Genomic DNA, 18,309 nt, shown 5'->3' with positions numbered 1-18,309 from the left:
CAGAGGACACCAGTGGCCTCTAATTGCACACAATGCTGACACTATCTACCTAGAGATAACATCAGCTCCCACAGGTGGAGGGCTCAGTACCACAAGACTGCCCCCTTCCTACTTCAGATGCCAGTGGCAAGCACAGGTTGTGACTTGTGCTTCTGACCAACTGGCTACAAATCAGGACTCCCACAACCTTCTCCTTGGGTTTGATTAATTTGCTATAGCAGCTCACAGAATTCACAAAGACACTTCACTATGTTTATCAGTTTATTAATGAAGGATACAGATGGGCAATGCCCTTCCATAGGGCAAGGTATGCAAGACGGGGCATGGAGTTTCCGTGCCCTCTCCAGATGCACCACCCTCCAGGAACCTCCATGTGCTCAGCTATCTGGAAACTTATCCAAGCCCTGTCCTTTTGGGTTTTTATGAAGGCTTCATTATTATATAGGCATGACTGATTACATTGTTGGCCATGGTGGTCAACTCAACCTGCAGCCCCTTTCCCAACCCCAGAGGTTAAATATGGGGCTAAAAATACCAATCACCTAATCATGCCTTAGCTTTTCCAGTGACTAGCCCCCACCCTGAGGGTAGGGGGACCCCAGCCAGCAGTCATCTCATTAGCATACAAGAGACACTCTTATCATTCTAGATATTCTATGGGTTTTAGGAGCTGTATGTCAGGAAAGAGGAAGAAGATACACACACACACATACACACATATACACATACACACACACATTATTAAAAACCACAATTTCACAGAGAAGCTACTTCCACCTGGATTGTCTCCTTAAATGATAGGACATGAACCTGCAACCTGGAGTGTGTCTATCACAGCCTCAGAGGCAGGAAGAGAGGAAGGAAGCAGAGTCCTCAGGAGAAGTGGTGGGCAAGAACTTGGAGACCTGGAGACAGTATGAAGGTCCTGGTTCCAGTCCCTTCTGAAGCCTGAGACTCAGCTGCATGGCCCACCTCTGGACTCTGTTAGGTGACCTTGTACCTGTGCAATGGATGTAGTCCCCCTGTTTACTTATGATAGCTTGAGTTTGTCTATGTCACTTGCCACTAAGAGTCTTAACCAAGACAGGCTCCAAGACTTACTACAACTTTATATACTTCATATCCCTCTTGCCTAACTGAACCACATTGTTTTGCCCTCCTGGTCCCCATCCAGAGTGGGCCAGTGGGATGAAAGAATGAGAGATATAGTGTTAATATGAAGTGGGTCTTGTAGCAAAAAAAAAAATTCAATATAAGAGAAAACTATTATGACCTCATTTCCTACTAGCTATATTTCAGTTTTAGAGCAATGACTTATACGTGGAAGGTACTACTAAATATTTGTTCAACTGAATTTAATTATAGTGACTGGATTTAATGTCTCAAACTAACGTCCAGTACTGAGCATCATATGTTGTGGGGTAATTAGAGGAATTCCTGAATGAGAGATGAGAAAAGAATAGATATTATTCTTGTTATTATTTAATGTTGTCTCAGAAATATTATTCAGTACACTAAGCAAGAAAAAGATATGAAATAACATGCTATATAAAGCTCCAGGAATATAGAGTAGATGAACTTTTCCTTATTTCTCCAGCTAAGTACAACTAAAAACCTTTGATGTTATATATAAAATGAACATAAGAAAACTCTGAAAGGTGGAGAAAAAAAGGCAGACTGTCGAGGGATCTCGGGACCCAAGGAATGACATATTAGTGAGTACTCTGGATTTTCTTTTTACTTTAAATATATCAGACTTGCAGCTAAAGAAGCTGTAAGCTAGAAACACTAAAAATGCGTAGATTAAAAAAAAAAGCCCAAATAAAATCTGCTTTTTCTGGCCAAAAGACCAGGAAAGAAGCAGGCTAACAAGACAGAAAACTTTTAGACAATAACTTCTTTACTCTAGCCAAACACCACAGAAAAAACTTGGCCAGCAAAGGGTGAGAAAGAGCCAAGACCTCTACCTTCACCAGGCTGTAATGAAGTCCCCCAAACCTCCTGCCAGGTGGTGTCAGAGAAGACTGAATAAGGAGCCGGTATTCCCATCCCCATCTGGCAGTGATGAGGCACTCTGTACTCTCCCAACTGGAGTAGTGTCAGGTGATACCTAAAGAAGAGTTAAGACTTTCACCACTGCCCTGCAATAATGAGGCCACGTCAACCCTCCCCCCATGGTATCAGTGGAGGTCACATGGAAAGCAGTAATGAGACACTCTTATCCCTCCCAGCCAGGGTGGTATCAGCAGAGAACTCCTGGAGAACTGGAACTCTCACCCCCAAGCAGCAGTAATGAGGAGCTCTCTCCTCAGGTGTCAACAGAGGCCACATAGAAAGCTGGACTCCAACCAAACCCTGGCAGTAATGAGGCAGCACCCCCCTTCCTCTGCTGGAGGGGTGTCAAAAGGTAAAATAGAAGGTTTAAATAAGATCCAGATACTCAAAACACAATACCGAAAATGTATAGATCTCAATCAAAAATCACTCTTATCAAAAACCAGGAAAGTCTCAACTTGAACAATAAAAGACAATCAATAGATGCCAACACTAAGAGGACAGATGTTAGAATTATTTGATAAATATTCTAAAGCAGCCATCATAAAATGTTTCAACAAGTAATTACAAACAAATTCGAAATAAATTTAAAAAACAGAAAATAAGGCTGGGTGTGGTGGCTCATGCCTGTAATCCTAGCACTCTGGGAGGCCGAGGTGGGAGGATCACTTGAGGTCAGGAGTTTGAGACCAGCCTGAGCAAAAGGGAGAACCCATCTCTACAAAAAAATAGAAAAAATTAGGTGGGCGTGGTGGTGCACGCTTGTAGTCCCAGTTACTTGGGAGGCTGAGGCAGGAGGATCACTTGAGCCCAGGAGTTTGAGGTTGCAGTGAGCCTTGATAACACCTCTGCACTCCACCTGGGGGAAGAAGAAGAAGAAGAATAAAAGAAGGAGAAGGAGAAGGAGAAGAAAATCTCAGCAAACAGATGATATAAAGAAAAAGCAAATGGAAATTTCAGAACTGAAAAATGCAATAACTGAATTTTTAAAAAAAAAACTCAATGGATGGGCTCAACAAAGAGGGGACAGAGGATGATCAATAGAGGAAAGCATAAGTAAACTTGAAGTTAAGACAGGAGAAATTACCCAATCTGAACAACAGAGAGAAAATAGACAAAAAACAAAACAAAGAAAAGCCACAGAGCCTCAGGGATCTGTGGGACTGTAACAAAGATCTAATGTTAATGTCATCAGATTCCTAAAAGGAGAAGAGAAAGAGGGTGAGACTAAAAAGTATTTGGGGAAATAACGGATGAAAATTCCAAATTTGAAAAATGACATAAGCCTATAGATTTAAAAACCTGAGCAAACTCCAAACAAATAAACCCAAAGAAATCCACACCAAGATACAAAATAGTCAAACTTCTGAATGCTAAAGGCAAAGACTGTATATTTAAAGCAGTGGGAGAGAAATGACAACCTACCTGTAGGGGAAGAACAATTTGAATGACTGAAGACTTCTCATCAGAAACCATGGAGGTGAGAAAGAAATGGTATGACAATTTTCAAGTGCTGAAAATTGGGACTGTCAACTCAGAATTCTATATCCAGTGAAAATCTCCTTTAGGAACACAGGGGAAATCAGGACATTTTCAGATTAGGAAAAACTAAGAGAATTTTTTTTTTTTTTTTGCCAGAAGTCTACTGCAAAAAAAAAAAAAATGGCTAAAGAAAATTCTCTCAGCAAAAATGAAATATTAAAAGAATGAATCTTGGAATATCAGGATGAAAGAAAGAACAAAGGAAAGGATAAAAATTTGGCTAAATACAATACATTTTCCTTTGCCTCTTGAGTTTTCTAAATTCTGTTTGGCAGTCAAATAAAAAATTATAACACTCTGTAATGTATATGTACAGGAAGTATTTAAGACATTTATAGGGACATAAAGGGAAGTAAGTTTTCTTCACTTGAACTGGCAAAATGTCAACACCAGTAGACCGTGATAAGTTCTGTCTATATAATGTAATACCTAGAGCAACCACTGAAAAAAACTACACAAAGAGATATAGTGAAAAACACTATAGATGAATCAAAATGACATTCTAAAAAATCCACAGGAAGGCAGGAAAAAGAAAATAGAGAAATAAAAAACAGAAGAAACAAAGAGAAAACAAATTAAAATAGTAGACTTAAGCCCTAGTATATCAATAATTACAATTAATGTAAGTGGCCTAATTATACCAACTAAAAGACAGAGATTAGCAGAATAGATTGAAAAACATGAACCAACTATATACTGTCTATTAGAAACTCACTTCAAGTATAACGATGTAGGTAAGTTGAAAATTAAAGGATAGAAAAAGATATAAACCATGCAAACATTACTCAAAAGAAAACATAACAGATAAAGTAGACTTCACAGCAAAGAAAATTACCAGAGAGAGAGAGGTACATTACACATTGATAAAAGGATCAATCCACCAAGAAGACAGAGGAATCATAATTGTATATGCACCACACAAAAGAGTTGTAAAATATGTGAGGGAAAAACTGACAGAACTGAAAGGAGAAATACAAAAATTCACAATTAGAGTTGGAGACTTCAACTTCTCCCTCTCCAAAATTGATAGAAAAACCAGACAGAGAATCAGCAAGGATATAGGAGAATTGAATAATACAATCAACTAATAGACTCTAAGCAACATTTATAGAATACTCCACCCAACAACAACAGAATACACATTCTCTTCAAGCGTCCATGGAACATACACTGAGATAGACCGTATCTGAGACATAAAGCAAACTTTAACAAATTTAAAAGAACTGAAACTTCACAGCATATGTTTTCTGACCACAATAAGGTCAAACTAGAAATCAACAACAAAAAAGATAATAGGAAAATCTCCAAACACTTGGAAACTAAACAACAAACTTCTAAATAATCCATGGGTCAAAGAAGAACTCACAAGTGAAATCAGAATCTATTAAAAAATAACTGTTAGAACTGATAAAATTTCCAAAGTATTCAGTTACAAAATAAATTCATGAAAATCAATAGCTTTATTCAATTATAAAATATAAAGGGAAAATAATCCTAGTCACAGTAACAATAAACAATAAAATATCTAGGAATATACTTAACAGCAAATGCACTGGAGTTATATGGAAAAAGACATAAAACTTCACTGAGGACCATAAAAAACTTGATAAATAGAAATCTTGTAGTTAATGGCAAATTTACTTTAAAATTTATATGGAGAGTCAAAGGAACTAAAATAGCTAAACCAATTCAGAAAAAGAATAAAGTGGAAGGAATCAGTCTACCCAATTTCAAGACTTATTATATAGCTACAGTAATCAAATCTGTATAGTATTTTCCACATTCTTGAATAAGTAGATGTAATATTGGAAGAAATTCATTAATCCCCTGATGAATCTACAAATAGAAAACAATTCCAATAAAATCCTTATGGAATTCACCTGGGAAAAGAAACACCTGATTCAGCCATGAACATTATGCAAAATGGATGAGATTTACCATATGAGGTATCAACATGTATCATAAAGTTTCAATAATTAAAATATTTCACTGGTGGTGGATTAGACAGACAGACCTGAGGAACAGAGTAGAAAGTTCAGAATCAGATGCATGCATATGTACAAAGTTAGTATAAATTTATGTACGTAAAACAATCGTTTCATATATATATATATACTTTTTTTTTTTTTTTTGAGACAGAGTCTCACATTGTTGCCTGGGCTAGAGTGAGTGCCGTGGCGTCAGCCTAGCTCACAGCAACCTCAAACTCCTGGGCTTAAGTGATCCTACTGCCTCAGCCTCCCGAGTAGCTAGCTGGGACTACAGGCAGGCGTCACCATGCCCGGCTCATTTTTTTCTATATATATTTTTAGTTGTCCAGATAATTTCTTTCTATTTTTAGTAGAGATGGGGTCTCGCTCAGGCTGGTGTCGAACTCCTGACCTTGAGCGATCCACCCGCCTTGGACTCCCAGGGGGCTAGGATTACAGGCTTGAGCCACCGCGCCCGGCCGTTTCATATATTTTGACTGGCTTTCTGTTAATAGTTATTCGTGGCAGGAGGGTAAGTCAGGCCCCTGTATCTCCCTTAGGCCAGAAACAGACATCTCTGGCTGCTGTCAGAGAACAGACTATAAAGCAGTCCAGGCCATAAGGGGGAGACCACCTGCGAGACTCTGCGGGCATCTGGATGAGAGCTGACCATGGTTTAACAGGACAGTGACAGGTGTCCGCAAAAAGTGCTTAGAGTCTAAGTCAGTTTTGAAGGCACAAAAGCCAGAATTTGCTGATGGATTAGATATGGGGGGGGAGAGGGAAACAGTGGAGTCCAGGATGCCCGAGCAACTGGAAGAAGAGCGGCACCCAGCCCTGAAATAGGTGAGACTGCAGAGGGTGCAGGTTTTGGGGGGTTCAGGCCAACACCTATGAGACATCCAAATGAAGATGCCCAGTAGGCAGAAAATACAGAGCTTGGGCGTGAACATACACATCTATAGTTGTCAGATTTTTCATGATGCATTGTACAATCTTTATGTGATTTTATTGTCTGAAAAAAGTGACTTTAAAAGCCATTGGCTATATTCAGTTCAGAACTTCAGGATCAGCTTCATTTCTAGAGTTAGCAGATTTGCCCCGAAACAGTTCAAAACAGATTGAGAAATGCACGTGAAGGTACTTGAGGAGGCGGAGTTGAGAATCCTGGGGAAATGCTCTGCAGGAGGAAGGGGGCCCGGTTCACACCACCCAAAACAGCTGACAGGCTCAAACTCCCACTGAGGGAGGACTCCAGCCGCCTAAGTTTTCCTTTTTCCTTCTTTAAGCACAGAACGCTCACTCTGCCCAGGAAGACAAAATGGCAGCTTACACGTGGGAGAGACCTGGCCAGACAAAACATCCAGGTAAAGGTATGGGTCGAATTCCATAAACATTTATTGAGCACTTGCTACTTGCCAGGTACAGAAGATACAAATGGGAATATGACAAGGAATTTGTAGTGGAGTAGGGAGAAAAATTACAATCATGAACAGGAATGGAAAAGGCATGAACATTTATTAGGAATCACTCAGCTGCCATTTATTTTGTCACAACTAGGCTTGCAGGGGGGAAGTGGTGAACACTCCAGCACAAATGCCTAGATGCAGGGGTGAGTCCCAAACTTTTAACAACCTGACCAGCACAGCCACCAACTGGTCAGCACGTCCTGGCCAACGACCAGTCCCGCCCAGGCAGGTGAAGGGGAAATCTGCTGAGAAATGAGCTTACGCTTTGTCCCAAAGGATAACTGAGGTGTCTTACAGGCAGGTAGCCTTCCTGCTTTTGTTTTACAGAAGCCCGAGCTCCTTGAGGAGATAATATTAGACTGGGAGGGGAGGTGAGAGGAGAAGAGAGTGGAATCTGTGGGGTCGGGCAGGGGACAGACAGAGCACGATTTGCCCATCTTGGGAGGTACAGAGTCAGCGGGGGCCACAGGCAGCAGGGACAGCTAGGTCTCAGTGGGAGGCCCCAGCTTGGTGTACCCCAAGAGGCCAGAGCCTGGGCCCTAGGCTGCCAGTGTTGCTAAGATCCCAGGGCCAAGCTCATGATGAAACAAGAGAGCTACCCACCTTGACAGAAGCAGCTGGTGTGGTCAGGAGGCTCTTGGGGTAATTGTGATGGACTGAAGATGGGCATCTTGCCCCACTGTCCAGGCACTAAGGAAGCCTCCAGATTGCCGTGAGACACTCCGACACTCCATTCCTACTCCCGAGGATGGCTGGGATCAAATTGCCTCCAACCCAGTCATGTGGGAATTCAGAATCCAATTTATTTTGATTTAAAGGGAATAAAGGGAAGCTTCATTTCTTGCACACGGGGGTCTGTGGGCGAAGATGAATAGCCTTCACAGAGGTTTCGGAGCCCCCTAGTCATTTATTTATGGAGCAAAACTGGACAGGGGGAGCAGAAGAGAAGATGTTCAATGGGGGCTGTGATTTTATAGCTCTCCAAAGGCAGTTTCCTTCATTATACAAATAATCTTTTCCCTCCTGCTATAAGCAGCCTCTGGACTGGCTGCTGGCAACGTAAACTTAACAAGGACACAGGCCCTGCCATTAGGGACATCAGTCTGGAAAAAGAGGCAGATGTGCCCACAAATGATTTCTGAACTCCTCATGGCCAAAAGAGAAATAATTCAAGAATTGAATGTGTCACTGTTCATTTGAGGAGACCCTTCCTGCTTGGTCGGTGGTCAGTAACAAAGCACCACCACCCAGAAAGAGATGCAAAATTATAAGCTAAAGTTTCAAGGACATAAACAGAGTCGGGGGTATGTTTGGATAATTCAGTCCAATTCAGTGCTAGTTACAGCACCTCATACTGGGAACCCTGCTCTCTAAGGGCCTCTCTAACCTACAAATGTCGTGAAATTATAGGAAAACTCCAGGATCCCCTAACAAACAGTGAACCACAATGACAACGGAGGATTAGGACCTAAAAGTCTTACACGGATTGTAAAAGACAAATAAAAACAGTCTACATGGAAAAGGTGCGTGCTTTAAGAACTATCTAAGATTCCTGGGCCCAATGTAGGGGACAAGAATAAGGGTGGAAAAGGATGAAGAGGAGATTGGAGGGGTGGCAGATGGAAGGCATCTGGCCTACTCTTCCTCCTGAGCCCCCAGGGAAAGGATGGTAAGAGAATGGAAGAGATTTGCTCCCACACTATGAAGAGAACAGGAGAGGGATCACAGGCAGACCAGAGAGTTCTGCAAAATTTGGTTGAAAGGAACGACGGATGTGAGTTAGCTGAAGCAGTAGGGCAGTGAAAGTCACAGCTCGAACGCAGGTGGAGGGCCTGCATCTGAGAGTGGGAAACTAGTGTGAGAGGTTCTAGACTCAGAATCGTCAAGCTCAACAACCAAAGAGTGAGCAGTGGGACTGGAAATAGTGGAAATAATTAAAGGGTCTATATTTGGAATAGTCAACCCTGCCACACTCCTCCTCAATTTCATATGCAGAAGAGCTAGCAGCCAGGTATGGATTCTGCCCTTGGCATATGGGCGTAATATCAGTCTTCAAGGTAAAAGGGTCTTTCAAAGGCTAAGCAAGCTGACTGTAAAAAGGGCCCAACCTAAATACGCCCTTGTGAAATTCCCGAATACCAAGAAAAGACCCCTGAAAGAAAAAGTCAGCTATAAAAAACAAAAGAATCAGATCCAGATTAGATTTCTCGTGAGCAATACCAGATGCTGGAAGACAATGGAATGTGACCTGCAGATTTCTGAGGGGAATTTAGTTTATACCTAGAATTCTATAGCCAGCCAAATGAATAATCAAGTTTGAGGGCAAAATGAAGGCAGTTTTCAGATATGCAAACACTCAGAAGTCTTCCCTCTCACATACTCCTTCTGTAGGAGTTACTCAAGGACTTAGTCCTGCATTACAGGAGTCTATCAGATATGGCAGAAGACATGGAACTTAGGGAGCAGGAAGGAAGCAGAATGTCAGTTGTACAGCAGCCAGAGAAGCCACTAGCCCTGCCTGGAGTGGGAAGACAGCTGGCATGAGAAGAGAGGTCTCCAGAGGACAAAATGGGGATGGGGACTCCATAGGAGAGTATGACTGAGCTTTGCAACAACTGAGGGTATGAAAAATCCCTAGGCTGACAGCCACAAAAGGAACGACATCTAGAAACTCCAGGAAAAACTAATAACTGCACAATAAAGTCATAACAAAATGTTGCGAGATCAGGGTAGGTTTAAGCAGAAGTCAGTGGAACTTGAAAAAGGAAGTTCTAAGTTCTGGGGAAGTTCTACATAATGGAGAAAATAACTTGGAAGGCATTAGTGATACAATGAAGAAAATATGTTTCTTCTCTCATCAAGAACAAAAAAGGGTAACCAGCAAAGGGGATGGGAAATGTTATACAAGAAAGGTATCATCTAAATATAACATAGAAAATACGATATGATTATGAGCAATTAGTTAAGCGTAAGAACAAATTATTTTGGACAATCTTCCGGGAGAAGCACAGGAGTGGGGACTTAGAAATTGTTGAAAGGAATGTAATCATCATCTCTTCTTGGCCTTGGAACAAACAGTACTCTTTATAATGTACATGCACTTGCTACCTGTAACTCTGCCCGGAAATCCATAGGGCTTATTCCCTTACCTCCTTCAGGGCTTCTCTCAAATATCACCTTTTAGAGAGAGCCCTCCTGACCATTCTGTCTAAACTGCAACACACAAACACACACACACACACACACACACACACACACGTGAATCCCTCTTCCAAGCTTAATTTTTTTACTTAAGCGCAGTCAGCCTGCTATATATTTTGTTTCTTCATCTTGTGTTTTCTGTCTCCTCCCACGAGCAAGTATGTTCCATGAGGGCAAGGATTTTCTGCTACAGTGTTCACAATGGTTTCCCCAGCACCAAGGACAGGGACTCACTCATGGTAGGTCTTCAAGAAACCTTTGTTGAATTAATAAATGTTGGATAAGGGTGCTTAAGCCATAATTTATGTGTTTATGTGACAGAAAGTAAATGTCATTACACTTGTCAATGTAAAAATAAAGACACAGCTCACAGAAGTTTGGAGATGGGAAGCCAAAAAATAAAAAAGGGAGAAGGAAAGTTAGGAGTGCTAATATTCTCAGTTTACTATGTAGGTAATCAAAATACTGTCCAGAGTTGAAGAAATAAGAAGTAGAGGTTTAATGAGGTTATGTAAAGTCACATAGGTAACAATTAAAATAACTGGCTGGGCACAGTGGCTCACGCCTGTAATCCTAGCACTCCGGGAGGCTGAGGCGGGAGGATTGCTCAAGGTCAGGAGTTCGAGATCAGCCTGAGCAAGAGCAAGACCCGTCTCTACTAAATAAATACAAAGAAATTAGCTGGACAACTAAAAATATATAGAAAAAATTAGCCGGGCATGGTGGCGCATGCCTGTAGTCCCAGCTACTCAGGAGGCTGAGGCAGGAGGATTGCTTGAGCCAAGGAGTTTGAGGTTGCTGTGAGCTAGGCTGATGCCACGGCACTCTAGCCTGGGCAACAGAGTGAGACTCTGTCTCAAAAAAATAAAAAAAGAATTAAAATAACCAAAAATAATGATGTAACTATACAGCTTTGAGTGAGTCCAAGAAGGTGAAAGCCATATAAATTGAGTCAATTTTAATCTCAACTTCAATGTAGCAAAATGCTACTAGGTAGTTTTAAAGTTGAGACATTTAGAAATATAACATAAGCATAGTATTTAAAGGATGGCAATAACTCAAAGACCTTATACTAGAAATAAAGACAATTGCTGTGAAATTGTGGTTTCAATAATGAAAGACAACATTGCATCAAACTAATACTTCTATAGATAGTAATTATAAACTCTGGACAAAATATAAACAACTATTTGAAGGGTCTAGAAAGTGACCCAAAGCAGACACAAAGAGGAGAAGATTCAGCCCTCAAAAGAAGGCACTCCCTAGTCTGGAAGACATGGAGCAGCTAAAACTGAAACAGAAAGTCTGAGCTGGCTTGAAGTGTGAGAGTTTGAAGCAGCCAGAGAAGTTGAAAAGCAAGGGGAAAAAACTCAAGAAAAAAGGAGCCCTAGCTGGGCACAGTGGCTCACGCCTGTAATCCTAGCACTCTGGGAGGCCGAGGTGGACAGATCATTTGAGCTCAGGAGTTCGAGACCAGCTTGGGCAAGAGCAAGACCTTGTCTCTACTAAAAATAGAAAGAAATTATCTGGCCAACTAAAAATATATAGAAAAAATTAGCTGGGCATGGTGGCACATGTCTGTAGTCCCAGCTACTCGGGAGGCTGAGGCAGGAGGATTCTTCGAACACAGGAGTTTGAGGTTGCTGTGAGTCGGGCTAATGCCAGGGCACTCTAGCCCGGGCAACAAAGTGAGACTCTGTCTCAAAAAAAAAAAAAAAAAAAAAAAGGAGCCCTGGAATAAGGAGTCACCAAATTTGCACATAAACTCCCCTCAGATCCTTAGCTGACCCTGAACTGGGCATATGCAGAGAAATTCTAAGGAGCCTACTGGAAAGCAACAGCTGGAAGACTTAAAAACTTGAGCAGCGATTTCAGCTGTCACCCACTGCAGGAGAGACAGTTTAGACCTGGAATCCTGCCAAGTTAGAGGGACTTTGTAAACACTCAAGCTTTCCATTAAAACCACAGCAGGCCTATGCTTTAGAAGCAAGGCTACGTCCCAGGACTAAAGGTTTACCCCAAGGGGAAAAACTGAAACACACTCACCCTAACAACATCTAAAATGAAGAATTCTCAAGTTCAACGTGATTTGCCACTAATTAGACTGCTTGATAGAACAAAAAGAAACACTCTTCAGAAAACTATAACAGAATCCAGAGTTCCTACAATGTATCATGTAAAATGTCCAGTATACAATAGAAAAAAAAAACTTTATACATACAAACAGGAAAATATGACCAATAGTCATGGGGAAAAAATCCACTCAATAAAAATAAAACCCAAGATGATATACGTGTTGAAATTAATAAACAAGAACTTTAAAGCAGCTGTTAAAATGTTCACAGAATTTTTTTAAGTTTCAGCAAGAAATAAAAATTACAGAAATTTTAGAACTGAAAAGTGCAATATCTGAAATGAAAAATTTGCTGAATAATTTTGACAATAGATTAGATACAGCAGAAGGGAAGGTAGACATACTTTAAGATGAATCAATAGAAATTATCCAGTATGAAGAACAGAGATAAAAAGTTTAAAAAAAAAAAGTCTCAATGAATTCTGAAAGAATATCAAGTGGTCTAACAATATGTGTGACTGAAGTCCTATAAGGAGAGGCCAAGGAAAAGAAAAATATTTGCAAAAGTAATGCTCAAAAATCTCCCAAATTTGGTAGAACAAACAAAGCTTACAAATTCAAGAAGCTTGGAATACACCAAGAGTAATGAATACAAAGAAAATCACATTTAGTCCCATAATAATCAAACTGCTGGAAGCTAAATCTTAAAAAAAGTAATAATAATGTTGAAAGCAGCCAGAGGGTAGAAAAGAGACACATTACACACAGGGTACAAAGATAAAAAAAGATCACTGATGTCTCCTAAGAAATAATGGGGGCCAGTTGACAATGGAATGACATCTCTAAAGTGTTGAAGACAAATACTGTCAACAGTGAATTCTATATTCAGTGAAAAAAAACCCTCCCAAGATGAGAAAGACTAAAGATATTTTCAGATAAATAAAAGCTAAAAGAATTTGTCACCACTGGACTTGTATTACAAGAAATGCCAAAAGAAGTTCATCAGGCTAAAGGAAGCTGACACCAGATGGGAGCTTGAATCCACAGGAATAAAGAATACTAAAAATGGGAAGTAACTGGGTAAACATGCCCAGGCTTTTTTCTTCTCATAATTTGCTTTTAAAAATGACTATTTAAAGCAAAATAATATCACTGTAAGGTGGAGCTTATAAAGTATGCAGAAATACAAGATATGATGACAACAGTGGCACAAAGGACGGCGTGGAGGGGGCAGATAATGGACCGATTCTATTGCAAGGTTACTGCATTTGTGCAGTGCGCAGCATGAACTGTGAAGTGGAAATTGTCAGGTGTGGGATGAGAAGTGATAAGAGTGAAATTTTCAGAGAGAAATGATATAATATAATTCCAAATAAGCTTTGGTAAGTCCAGAATGCATACTACTGGTTTTAGACCAACCATTAAAAAATAAAAGCAGGCGTAGCTAAAAAACCAATAGAGAAAATAAAATGACATCCAAAAAATATTCAATTAATCCAAAAGAAGGCAAAATAGAAGGATCAAGCAGGGCAGAGGAAGAAAACAAAACAAACAAGGTGATAGACTTATACTCAACCACACCAGTAACTGCATTAACCATAATTGATGTATATATTTCAATTAAAAGGCAAAGAATGTCAGACTATACAAAAGCAAAATCCAACCATATGCTATCTATATAAAATATACTTTCAATATAAAAGTAAAGTGTGGTTGAAAGTAAAAGTGTAGAAAGATACATACCATGCACACAGTAAGGATAAGAAGGCTACCATGGCTGTTTTAATATCAGAAAAGCAGACTTCAAGACAATGAGTATTACTAAAGTGGAATATACCATAATGATAAAAGAGTAATTCATTGGGAAGATATGATTATACTAAGTGGGTGTGTACCTAATAACAGAGCTGCAAAATAAATGAAGTAAATGAATAGAAGTAAAGGGGGAGGTCAACAACCCTACAATCATAGTTGGATATTTTAACACCCTTCTCTCACTAACTGAGAAAACAAGCAAACTGAAAATCTGAAGAGCACTATCAAACAACTTCATGTAATTCACACTGGCAGATCACTATCCTTGACAAATATAGAATGCACATTGTTTTCAAGTGCGTGTGCAACATTTCACCAGGATGGCTGATCTAAAATCCATCTAGAGATGCAAAGGACACAGAATAGCTAAAACAACCTGGAAAATGAAGAGCTAAGTTGGAGGATTTTTACATCCTGATTTCAAAACTTACGCTAAAGCTCCTATAATCAAGACAGGGTGATGCTGGCACAAGGTTAGATATTTAGATCCATGGAACAGAATGGAGGGTTAAGAAATAAGCCTGTACATTCATGGTCAACTGATTTTCGACAAGGGTGTCAAGACAATTCAACTGGGGAAAGGACAGTCTTTTCAACAAATGGTGCTGGGACAACTGGGTAGCCACATGCAAAAAACTAAATTTGGACCCTTCCCTCCACCATACACAAAATTTAACTCAAAATGGATCACAGGCCCTAATGTAAGAGCTAAAACTGTAAAACTCTTCAAAGAAAACATAAATCTTCGTGGGTTTCTTAGATAATGATATCTCAAAAGCACAAGAGATAAAAGAAAAAATCTGATCTGTTGGACTTCATTACTCCCTCTAGTGGACCTAAAATGTAACCATATTTTATAACTATTTCACCTTTTCTGAAACAATAGTAAAAGATATTTCCATAACAATCACTCTAATCAGTGGCCTTTTAATGTTCATTACAGCGAATTGAACTAATTTTGCTTTCCTGTGTAGCACGACAAGAAGGGGCACAAAGGCATTTTCAGGGGTGATGGAAATGATCTGTATCTTGAGGGTGGTGGTAGTTACAAAACTGTACCAATGTATCAGAACCAATTGGTTTGAAGCCTTCAAGTCTGTGTATGTATTTCACTGTCTGTAAATTTTACTTCAATAAAGATTTTATCTGATAAAGTGATCACTCTGAGGAGTGGCATGAGAGGGGAAAATGAGCCCAGTGCTACCTTTTGGTGCTTCTTAAAATTTTTTAAAGCATGTGTATAAATTACTTTAAGCTCTTTAAGTTTTGAAAAATAAAGCACATTTCCAGTTTGAAGCTGCTTATTATCCTTGCTTCATAGAAGACAGAAGATGAGAAGAAACCTTCTATTTGAGAGGGGATCAGTTAGCATCAATAACAAGGCTTCCCCTCTTCCTTCCCAGAGACCCCAGAGTCAAAGCACTGGTCCAGAGAGACCACCAGGAGGTCCGGGGCAGGTTCTGAGTCAGAAGACTTTCTCTTGAAAGCTGCAAAAGAAGTGAAGTTGTAATGATTTATTCCCTGTTGTGGGGCTACAGTACCAAACACAGAATCTCTGAAAAATGAAAGTCAGAATCTCAAAAGCTTCAGTTTTTGAATGCTAAAGCTTATTTGCATATCAATATTGCCTCAGGACAGTAAGCAGAATTAGAAAATTAAGGAACTACATTAGAAGGGAGAGAAAGAAGTAGGACAAATGCAGGGAAGTAGAGAGCACCCCTCTGTCACCCAGCAACATTCATAAATAAAGAGCAAGATTCCGACCGCTGTGGCTGTTGAATTTTGATCATACTATGACCACAAATTTATTTACTAACTCAATGACAAACAAATCTTTTTCATTAAAAAATACACATCTGTACGGCATTACTCCCTCTAGTGGATCTAAAAATAACCATGTTGATAAGAATGTCATCTTTTTTGAAACAATAGTAAAAGAAATTTTCACAAGAATTATTCTGACCAGTGGTTATTTTAGTGGTCACGACAGTGATTTAATTTTGCTTTTATGTATAGGAGGCTTTTTTCCCACGTCCTCGCCTCTAAGAAAAAAGTACTTAACATTTATCAGAATAATTAAGTACTCATAAATCAGAAAATGATAGACATTTCAAACATTACTTACAAGGATAAAAATTTGAAAACTATTGAAGGTAGTACTATACTCAATGTAAATCATAAATATTCCAAGAATGTCACAGTCACTTTTGAGTAACGTGCAACTGAGAGAGACATTTTAATAGCCTGTTTGCCCACAGAGTGTTCAAAATTGGGTTAGTGATCATTTTTAATAAGTAATAATTCAAGTTTCATATCTACTTATTTTATAAAGTAAATTTTCAAATATAGTGTGATTATTCATTAGACCTCCAAATCTCAAATGTTGCTTAGAAGTTTTTTGTGAACATTTTGTCATGCTGTGACTATATCTTATATTTGGGGGCATATATATAATACATAAATAACAAAATGACATGTTTTAGTTGGCTTGGCTTTTGAGTTTATCACAACTCAGTTAGTTAGTCACAGATCCCACAACTAGGGAACAGGTACCTAAAAGGGATCAAAGATAATGATATTCAGTTGAGCAGATCTCTATAGCCTAATTCAAGTGAAATTTTAATAACTAGACAGCAAGCTCTGCTATTAGATGAGTTGGGACTGATTTTACTATTGCAAATAACTGAACGGAGTTTCACATATCTTCTTAAAATGAAGAATTTGAAATGACAACACGTCTTAGAAGGGTGAGCTCTTACAGAAGTGAATTTAGGCAAAATATTGATGGCAAGGTTTCCTATGTCTGGGAAATAACATTTAATGGCAAGCAAAGAGATACATTTCCCACCAAAATCTAATGCCACTGCCATCAACAACCCCACAGAGGCTCAGCTACCTAAAATGGAAATGAAAATATAATGTATGGAAATATTCTCTTAGAAAAACTCCTTAAGGCTTCACATGTATTAATGTATTAGTTTGCAAACATTAAGATCAAAGCCAAAGCAACAAATACATCCTAAAAAGTTTTTCGTCAGATTTTTATTAACGATATACAAGTAGCAGGGCATAAAAAATTAATAGGCTCAAGCCTTGAAATGTCAAACCCAATGATCTCTACCCATGCTCACCTCCTTTGCTTTTTGTTTCAGTCTTGCCCGCTCCAGGTCTTCTTGCCTTGAGCGACTCTACATGGTTAAAAAAAAAGGAGAAAGAAAGGTTAACAGATGGTTTAAGAGCCCCTCATCTGTTGCAGCAAGTTAAAAAATAGCAAAAGAAGAATAGGATCCAAGGTGTCAAAAATGCAAGTCCTAAATTCATAGATGTGTCATTTCAAGCCTTTAGGCTTATCCAATAAACTGTTAAATATTCGCTTTTAAGTAAAATCTACTGTAGGTTTTAAAAAAAAAACTAATTTACTTATAATATTGCTAACTCCTAAGTTTAAAAATTAGTTTCTATTCTTTTTTCAGTATTTAAAATGCTGAACTCTGTCTTTCTACCCTCTTTAGGCCACCTATATAACCGTGTGTCCCCACATCTTTATTTCCAGGAAGCCCAGCTAACCCGTTAGAGAAGCAGCTATGACCAGGCAGACATAGAAATGTGCAGGGTGCCAACCTTTCCGTCCCCAAATCTCTTGGACAGTGAAATCAATCCTTAATTGCCAACAGTCCTTTGCACCACATCTATCTCAGAAATGCACCAGCAACGTGAGGCAGGACCACTTCCTTCCGCGCTGGCTAGCAGGGGCCAACATATAAAGGGCCTAAAGAGTATTTGAAGAAGAAAATAAAAAATTAATGATATTTGACTTGAAATTCCAAAAGAAAAATTTTGCCTGTTTCTCATCTAGATTGATTAGCCACACATTTTAAAGAGACAGAATGAAGAGTGACCAAAAACGCATCTAAAGCCAAAATGCGTCTACATAAAGAGAACCGTGGCAGAGACAACCATCACGAGGACCTGGGTTGGGATGCTGACGCCAGCGCGGCGTCGTGATGGGAGAGGAGACAACTTCACCCTTTGCAGAAGAATGAGCTGCCGGGCCGGGGGCAGCTCCCACCACTGGGACAAGTGCCTGTCCCCAGTCCTGACTGCGGAGCCGGCCCCTGCCGCCCGTCAGGCACACGACCGTCCCACAGCAGCTTTGGACATAGAAACTGCGCACTCTAGCTCC

The 18,309-nt window shown here is 39.6% G+C and overlaps 1 long non-coding RNA gene across 1 annotated transcript in view; it reads right to left on the bottom strand.

Moving 5' to 3' along the window:
- Positions 1-17,945, bottom strand: part of LOC123624285 — a 36,530-nt gene extending 18,585 nt beyond the window's left edge. Inside the window, exons 1-2 of the long non-coding RNA XR_006730101.1 lie at positions 17,748-17,945; positions 17,258-17,314 (exon numbers count right to left, since the gene is read on the bottom strand). This is a non-coding gene — a long non-coding RNA (uncharacterized LOC123624285). The remainder of the gene's footprint in view (positions 1-17,257; positions 17,315-17,747) is intronic.
- Positions 17,946-18,309: the final 364 nt, after the last annotated feature.

Source organism: Lemur catta, chromosome 19, assembly GCF_020740605.2.
Source record: "Lemur catta isolate mLemCat1 chromosome 19, mLemCat1.pri, whole genome shotgun sequence".
NCBI classification, from domain to species: Eukaryota; Metazoa; Chordata; class Mammalia; order Primates; family Lemuridae; genus Lemur; species Lemur catta.
This window is presented reverse-complemented; position numbering and strand designations above follow the sequence as displayed.